Below are 8,623 nucleotides of genomic sequence, written 5' to 3' on the forward strand. Positions count from 1 at the left end.
TTCTAGACTTATCAGAATTGAATAAAAATTTAGGGAAAAAGAAAGAACATTTAATTTCATCTCTTACCCATTTAAATCATAAACTTCCAATTGGATCCATTTAAGTTCTAAATTTGGATAATTGTATCAAATTTGTACTTCCCATTAAATTTTCATTTCAATCACCTAAAAAGGTTTGTCACACATAATTTATTAAAGTCATGTAATTTATTTTTTAAGATGACTTCACAATGTTATGCAATGGTGTGAAGTTTGAAAATAATTGAAACACGTTAAGTATGTAACCCAAGAATTAAGGGTAAAATGACCAAAATGTCCCTAAGATTCCCTATGATGTTTTAAGGTTTAAACATGCTTCAAATGACTTGCTACTTCTTAAGGCGTGGTCCTAAGAACATGAAGGTATGGAAACCTAAACCAAGTTAGGACCCAAGAAACTTCTAAAGAAAACATAGTAATCAAGATAAGATTTCATTATAGCTTTATGACTCTTTAGAATAACTCATGTTTCTGGGTTCATATGTTTATGAAAGCATGTTACCACCTATGCCTCGAGAAATTATGGACCTTAGAAACTTACAAGATGGAGAACCAAAAATAATACCACACAAGCTCTGCTACTACCTAGATAAGAGAATGCTAAGTACTACTCAAGGATAAGAGATCAAGGTGCTCAAACATAGAAACTCAAGAATGCTATGAAATACTTTAATCATGTCCAATGTGACCCATGCCCCCGACACCATGCGGTGCTTTCAAGGCCCATGTTTTCCTCCTCTAGGTGGGATGCCCTGCACCATGTTTTCTTAGCAGGATGTCAAGTGTAGCTTCATGTTCTCTCATCTAGATGAGATACCCTGTATCACAATTGATGTTTCTTGGCAGTGGATTTGGCGATTGTGCGGCACTCACTCCCAGCACTGAGTGAGTCAAGCCAACTTTGGATCACGTTGCCTACGATTGGGCGACGTGTATTCAAACCTTAGACCTCGATTTAAAGAGAAGATTTTAGAAAGCGAGGGAGAGAGGTTTTATAAAGAGAGTTTTGAAAGCAAAAATGAGAGAGAGATCGAGAGTGGTGTTATATAGCATGCAAGCAAAAAGGCAACAATAACAGCTTAAACATTATATAACTTTTTAGGTAGGGAGAATTTGACAACTAGTCACATCCCCCCATAGTACATTTTGAGGTTTTTCATGTCTACTAGGCATAGCTATGATATCGCCAAAACGTCATACTCTTAAAGAAAACAAGAAAGAAATAGTACAACATGAAAGCAATAAAAGAAAGCGGTAAAGTAGTACAAGGCAAAGAGTTTCGGTGTGTAACGGGCATGCGACCATGGAAAACACGCCTTGGACAAGCATGACAATGACATCCTCCCCCACTTAATTGGTTGACGTCCCTGTCAACCGTCTCATTTCTTCGAACTCTGCAATCTGAGGTGTGGCTGTCTTTAGGTCGTTGGCACTTTCCCAACTGGTTTCTTCTTCTGGAAGTTCTTTCCACTTAACTAAAATTTCTTATAAGTTGCACTTTGGTTTGCCAATGAGACAAGTTCGCTCGGCTAACATCTCTTCTACTTCCTTTTTACTCGAGTCCTTCATCGTCACTGGTGGTCGTGTCACTTGGTTGCGTTGATGGTCGTCGTTGTCTGGATGATACGGTTTTAGGTTACTTACATGGATGATGGGGTGAATTCTCATCCATGTAGGTAGTTGGAGACGATATGAAGTCCTTCCGACTTTCTCAATGACTTCAAATGGTCTCTCAAATTTTCGCTCTAGTCGTTGGTCTTGATTCCCACGGAATCTAAATTATTCTGATCTCAGCTTGATCATAACTTGGTCACTAGCCTGAAACTCTAATGATCTTTGTTTTTGGTCTGCCCACTTTTTCATTCTTCGTGGGGCTTTCTCCAAGTACATTCGTGCTATTTCTGAGGTTTGCTTCCACTCTTTCGTGAAATTGTATGCTCGAGGGCTTCTACCAGCATAGGGGTGGTCAATAACATGGGGCATAAGTGGTTGTCTACCACATACTATTTCAAAAGGGATTTTTCTTGTCGACGAGCTTTGATGATAATTGAAGCTAACCTGAGCTACATCAAGCATCTGTACCCAGTTCTTCTATCGTGCATCGATGAAATGACATAAGAAATCCTCAAGCATACTGTTGAACTTTTCAGTTTGTCCGTCAGTTTGGGGGTGATAACTCAAAGAGATGTTTAGGCTCGACCCCAATAGCTTGAACAACTCAATCCAAAATGTTCATGTGAATCTCGGATCGTGAGCGCTTATAATACTAGCGGGAATGCCCCACAACTTGACTACGTGTCGAAAGAATAGTTGTGCAGTCGCTTCAGTAGAGCATGACTTGGGAGTTGGGATGAATGTGGCATATTTGGAGAACCTGTCGATGATGACCAAGATGGACTTCATTTCTCCTACCTTGGGGAGGTGTGTGATAAAATCTAGAGAAATACTTTTTCATGGTCAGGTAGGGACCGGTAATGGTTCTAGTAGTCCCGCAATTTTGTTTTGTTCAACCTTGTTTTGTTGGTAGATAAGACAAGTCTTTGTAAAATGTGTCGTATCGTCGCGGAGGTTCGGCCAATAGTCCCCCATTTTTAGGAGGGCATAGGTTCTCTGCCACCCGTTTGTGGCCTGCCCATGGTGTGTCATGGCATTCTTTAAGAGTCTCCTCATGTTCCCCGAACATGGAACATAAAGACGATTTCCCTTGGTGAAGAGTAAATTGTCCTTGACCCAAAACCGGCGAGTCTTCCCCTCTCTAACTAGCTACATGATGGCCTGGGCGGCCGGGTCTTTGGCTAGGTGTTCTTCAATACTTTCTCATTGTTGGGTTTTATGTCCTAAAACTCATAGTTTGTAAACAAAAACATATTCTAATAAAATTATTATTGTTATTTATTCAGTAAAGATTGTTATTGAATAAAGTGAACTTTACGATCATTAATCTAAATCCAATAAACTAAGAACACTCTGGCTATAGTATGATTACTTGAACTATATGTAGAGACATAAGAGTGGATCAAGTTCAAGTATATAGTCAAAATGATCTATAGTATAAGGATAAGGCTGAGTACCTTATTCTGGGGACACTATGGATGCGGCCCACTTTTGTATATGATATAAACAATGCGATCACTAAATTGTGCATGTGGAGACATGTGAGTGGGGGCGTCCTATGCAATGAGTATTGCATAAGATCGGACCATGAAGAAAACCACTCTCACTTTATAAAGTCGTTTACTGTTGAGACTGATTTTCTTTTCATTCGATAACCTAGGTAACTCGGTTTTAATCCTGAGCTAACCATGAACTCCTGTTTATTCGGAATTATCCTTAGATTTGCATGGGTGAGAGTGGCTCTAGTTCGCCGACTCAACAGGCCTCCCATTTCAGGGGTAAGACTGGGTGAATGGCTGGGGACGTGGGGTGCAAGACGGAATTCACTCCTACCCACTTTTAGGGATAGAAGAAAGGTAGTTCCCTTAAGCACTGACTCCAGGTCTTGAACAAGGGGCCCCACCCTCTCATTGGCCTGAGAGGGATTCGGTTTACTGGTTGGACCACAAACCAATTGTTCATTAGAGGATCAGTGAGACATAAGGAACAAGAAGTAACTTCAGGGGTAAAACGGTAAATTGACCCAGCTCTAGTTACGAACAACCTGTGAAGGATCGACTTACTAATCATGGTTATATCAAATGGACAGAAATATATCTATAGTGAGGGGAGTGCAACTACTAGGCTATAGTGGAGTGTCCTAGTAGTTAACGAATGTTGGTTAACCAGGTTAATGAGTTTAATCGGTTAATCTTGGATCGTTGGAGCCCATGATCTATAGGTCCATTAGGTCCCTCTGCTAGCTCATATCGGACTAAACCATAGAACAGTGTGACGAGTGAGTTCGAAGTGTTCGAATTCAAATTACGGAATATGCGCTACATATATGCGATATATTTAACCACATTTTTATTTTATTTACAGAGAGAATCTGAGATATTTAAATAAGATTTAAATATCTTAATCAATTATGTGTCGGAATTGATTGGGATTGACATTTGAATTAATATTAAATATTAATTAAATAGTTTAATTAATCATGTTACTTTAATTTGAAATTCATTATTCAAATTAATTGTTGAATTAAAATGAAGAAAGTAAAAATGTTGACTTCATTTAATGGAAAACCCAAACTTTTTAAGTGAGATTTTGAGGGTCAAAATTTGGTTAACTCAAATATGCATGCTTGCCACGTAATCCCAAACATTTGTTTTTGTTAGTTGGTTATCACGTCAGTCTAACACACTGAAGGTCTCCAGTTCAAGTCTGGGCGACGCCATATTTGAAATTTTTACTTTTATTTTTGTTTTTGTTTTTGTTTTATAATCTCGATTCATTTTAGACCTCTACGAGAAAGTTTAAGAGCTCCAGAGCTTGATAAGCCCGAGAGCCGTGCCCTCGAACACACATTGAGCGTGTAATTAATTGTTTTGGACTTTTATTGAAGAAATACTTGTCGGAATCAACAAGGACTGGGGTCGAATGATTGTGAGCACGCTGCATGCTTGATTCAGCCAAGAAATTTATGAACTAAACTTGGTATCAGAGGTCTAGGTTGATTGGTCCAACGGACTGTTTTCGCTGGACCAAGAGTCATTGAGCCTTTCGTTACGTGATTTTTCGAGGCTTCAAATCTCAAACCGTGACGGAAATGACAAAAAGAAAGGAAAATAAAAATAAAAGCAAAATTAAATTAGACATTAAAATAATGCAATTTAAAATCAAACAACGCCACCACTAAAACAAATTGAAAAGCAATACAAACATGCGTTGCTAAAGGCTTGTTACAGACGGAGAAAGGGTTCGGGATACTATTTCGAACGAAATATAAAAGACCCAAAGTACACAGACCGGGTCGACACTCATAAACGACCCTCAAGTGACAATGCAGCTCTCAAACGCTCCCCCACCTCGAGCGACAGCTAGCGAAGACCTGAAAAAGAAATCTAAAATGCGGCGAGTAAAACAAAGTACTCGGTAAGCAGCCTACTTGTAGGCTCTCATCGCATCCAGTTCCTAGCAGAGGTTTCCACGGGCTTTTCAATAGGCTCTAGGAAGCTTGGGCTTAACTCTATGGTTGTCTGACCTTCAGGGGAGGCTCCCAACGGTGTCGTGGTGTAGTTGGTTATCACGTCAGTCTAACACACTGAAGGTCTCCAGTTCAAGTCTGGGCGACGCCATATTTGAAATTTTTACTTTTATTTTTGTTTTTGTTTTTGTTTTATAATCTCGATTCATTTTAGACCTCTACGAGAAAGTTTAAGAGCTCCAGAGCTTGATAAGCCCGAGAGCCGTGCCCTCGAACACACATTGAGCGTGTAATTAATTGTTTTGGACTTTTATTGAAGAAATACTTGTCGGAATCAACAAGGACTGGGGTCGAATGATTGTGAGCACGCTGCATGCTTGATTCAGCCAAGAAATTTATGAACTAAACTTGGTATCAGAGGTCTAGGTTGATTGGTCCAACGGACTGTTTTCGCTGGACCAAGAGTCATTGAGCCTTTCGTTACGTGATTTTTCGAGGCTTCAAATCTCAAACCGTGACGGAAATGACAAAAAGAAAGGAAAATAAAAATAAAAGCAAAATTAAATTAGACATTAAAATAATGCAATTTAAAATCAAACAACGCCACCACTAAAACAAATTGAAAAGCAATACAAACATGCGTTGCTAAAGGCTTGTTACAGACGGAGAAAGGGTTCGGGATACTATTTCGAACGAAATATAAAAGACCCAAAGTACACAGACCGGGTCGACACTCATAAACGACCCTCAAGTGACAATGCAGCTCTCAAACGCTCCCCCACCTCGAGCGACAGCTAGCGAAGACCTGAAAAAGAAATCTAAAATGCGGCGAGTAAAACAAAGTACTCGGTAAGCAGCCTACTTGTAGGCTCTCATCGCATCCAGTTCCTAGCAGAGGTTTCCACGGGCTTTTCAATAGGCTCTAGGAAGCTTGGGCTTAACTCTATGGTTGTCTGACCTTCAGGGGAGGCTCCCAACGGTGTCGTGGTGTAGTTGGTTATCACGTCAGTCTAACACACTGAAGGTCTCCAGTTCAAGTCTGGGCGACGCCATATTTGAAATTTTTACTTTTATTTTTGTTTTTGTTTTTGTTTTATAATCTCGATTCATTTTAGACCTCTACGAGAAAGTTTAAGAGCTCCAGAGCTTGATAAGCCCGAGAGCCGTGCCCTCGAACACACATTGAGCGTGTAATTAATTGTTTTGGACTTTTATTGAAGAAATACTTGTCGGAATCAACAAGGACTGGGGTCGAATGATTGTGAGCACGCTGCATGCTTGATTCAGCCAAGAAATTTATGAACTAAACTTGGTATCAGAGGTCTAGGTTGATTGGTCCAACGGACTGTTTTCGCTGGACCAAGAGTCATTGAGCCTTTCGTTACGTGATTTTTCGAGGCTTCAAATCTCAAACCGTGACGGAAATGACAAAAAGAAAGGAAAATAAAAATAAAAGCAAAATTAAATTAGACATTAAAATAATGCAATTTAAAATCAAACAACGCCACCACTAAAACAAATTGAAAAGCAATACAAACATGCGTTGCTAAAGGCTTGTTACAGACGGAGAAAGGGTTCGGGATACTATTTCGAACGAAATATAAAAGACCCAAAGTACACAGACCGGGTCGACACTCATAAACGACCCTCAAGTGACAATGCAGCTCTCAAACGCTCCCCCACCTCGAGCGACAGCTAGCGAAGACCTGAAAAAGAAATCTAAAATGCGGCGAGTAAAACAAAGTACTCGGTAAGCAGCCTACTTGTAGGCTCTCATCGCATCCAGTTCCTAGCAGAGGTTTCCACGGGCTTTTCAATAGGCTCTAGGAAGCTTGGGCTTAACTCTATGGTTGTCTGACCTTCAGGGGAGGCTCCCAACGGTGTCGTGGTGTAGTTGGTTATCACGTCAGTCTAACACACTGAAGGTCTCCAGTTCAAGTCTGGGCGACGCCATATTTGAAATTTTTACTTTTATTTTTGTTTTTGTTTTTGTTTTATAATCTCGATTCATTTTAGACCTCTACGAGAAAGTTTAAGAGCTCCAGAGCTTGATAAGCCCGAGAGCCGTGCCCTCGAACACACATTGAGCGTGTAATTAATTGTTTTGGACTTTTATTGAAGAAATACTTGTCGGAATCAACAAGGACTGGGGTCGAATGATTGTGAGCACGCTGCATGCTTGATTCAGCCAAGAAATTTATGAACTAAACTTGGTATCAGAGGTCTAGGTTGATTGGTCCAACGGACTGTTTTCGCTGGACCAAGAGTCATTGAGCCTTTCGTTACGTGATTTTTCGAGGCTTCAAATCTCAAACCGTGACGGAAATGACAAAAAGAAAGGAAAATAAAAATAAAAGCAAAATTAAATTAGACATTAAAATAATGCAATTTAAAATCAAACAACGCCACCACTAAAACAAATTGAAAAGCAATACAAACATGCCTTGCTAAAGGCTTGTTACAGACGGAGAAAATGTTAGAGTAACGAAATATAAAAACCCAAAGTACACAGGGTCGATACTCATAAACGACCCTTAAGTGACAATGCACTTCAATATTATTAACAATTTTTATTGCAATGTAATATTGTTTACTAACTTTAAACCATAATTGATTATCAATAAACTGCACCTCCATGTTACTAACAATTTTTATTGTGTTACTAACATTCAACCATAATTGATAATCAATAGATTGGATGTAAATTTTTATTCTAGTTTTCGAAGTATAATTTGTTGCATCAAAATAAGAACACAGGGGTTGATAAGCGCCAACAATGCTGAATTTTGCAAAGCTAGAGATCTTTCTAGAATCCTTGCAAAGATTCACAAAGAAAGCTAACTGAACGGATTGATTTCAACCAAGAGCTTGTTAAAAGATGAATGACTCTTAGATCGAACTTGGAATCTATGATGGTCACTCTAAGATTCCAAGACGACTCACTCCATAATTAGCTTGATCAAAACTAATTTATTGAATCGCTTTAAACATCAAACCTAAAGCAAGGTTTGAAAATGAATAACACCAAAAAGGTATCAATAAAACACAAAGGTTTTGTTTATATTCAACAACGATCTTAAGCATGAATATTCCATGCCTTTAAATAGGCAAAAAAGATAACTCAAATACTGTAATACCCGAAGAAAGAGAAATAGAAATAGAAAAAGAAAAAAAAATAGGAAAAGTCGAGAGGGGCAAATAGGTAAATTTGCCCTCCCAACCCCCTAAGGGGTCCAAACGAAACCCCATCCATAGTCCTGCAAAAGAGAGATAGTGAGAGAAAGGGGTAGAGAGAACCTAGAGAGAGGAGAAAGGATGAACCGCCGGAAGACTCACCGAAAACTACCGTCGGAGTCTATTCCGGTGAAGATCATGATGCAAGGAGGTGAAGATCATGCAAAGAGACTTTCTTGGAAGGGAAAAGAGAATGTGGGTGGCCGGAGTCCCATTTTTCATCAAGAAGTCGGAAAACCCGCAAGGTAAGGATCTTGAACGTTTTCT

General features: G+C 39.4%; 3 non-coding genes across 3 annotated transcripts; all 3 read left to right on the forward strand.

Annotated features, from left to right (window-relative positions):
- Positions 1-5,199: 5,199 nt before the first annotated feature.
- On the forward strand, positions 5,200-5,273 carry TRNAV-AAC. Its single transcript has one exon. It is a non-coding gene; the product is annotated as a tRNA-Val (tRNA).
- An 827-nt stretch (positions 5,274-6,100) lies between these two features.
- TRNAV-AAC lies at positions 6,101-6,174 on the forward strand. The gene has a single exon. It is a non-coding gene; the product is annotated as a tRNA-Val (tRNA).
- An 827-nt stretch (positions 6,175-7,001) lies between these two features.
- On the forward strand, positions 7,002-7,075 carry TRNAV-AAC. The gene has a single exon. It is a non-coding gene; the product is annotated as a tRNA-Val (tRNA).
- Positions 7,076-8,623: the final 1,548 nt, after the last annotated feature.

Source organism: Cucurbita pepo, chromosome LG11 (genome assembly GCF_002806865.2).
Source record: "Cucurbita pepo subsp. pepo cultivar mu-cu-16 chromosome LG11, ASM280686v2, whole genome shotgun sequence".
Classification (NCBI taxonomy): domain Eukaryota; kingdom Viridiplantae; phylum Streptophyta; class Magnoliopsida; order Cucurbitales; family Cucurbitaceae; genus Cucurbita; species Cucurbita pepo.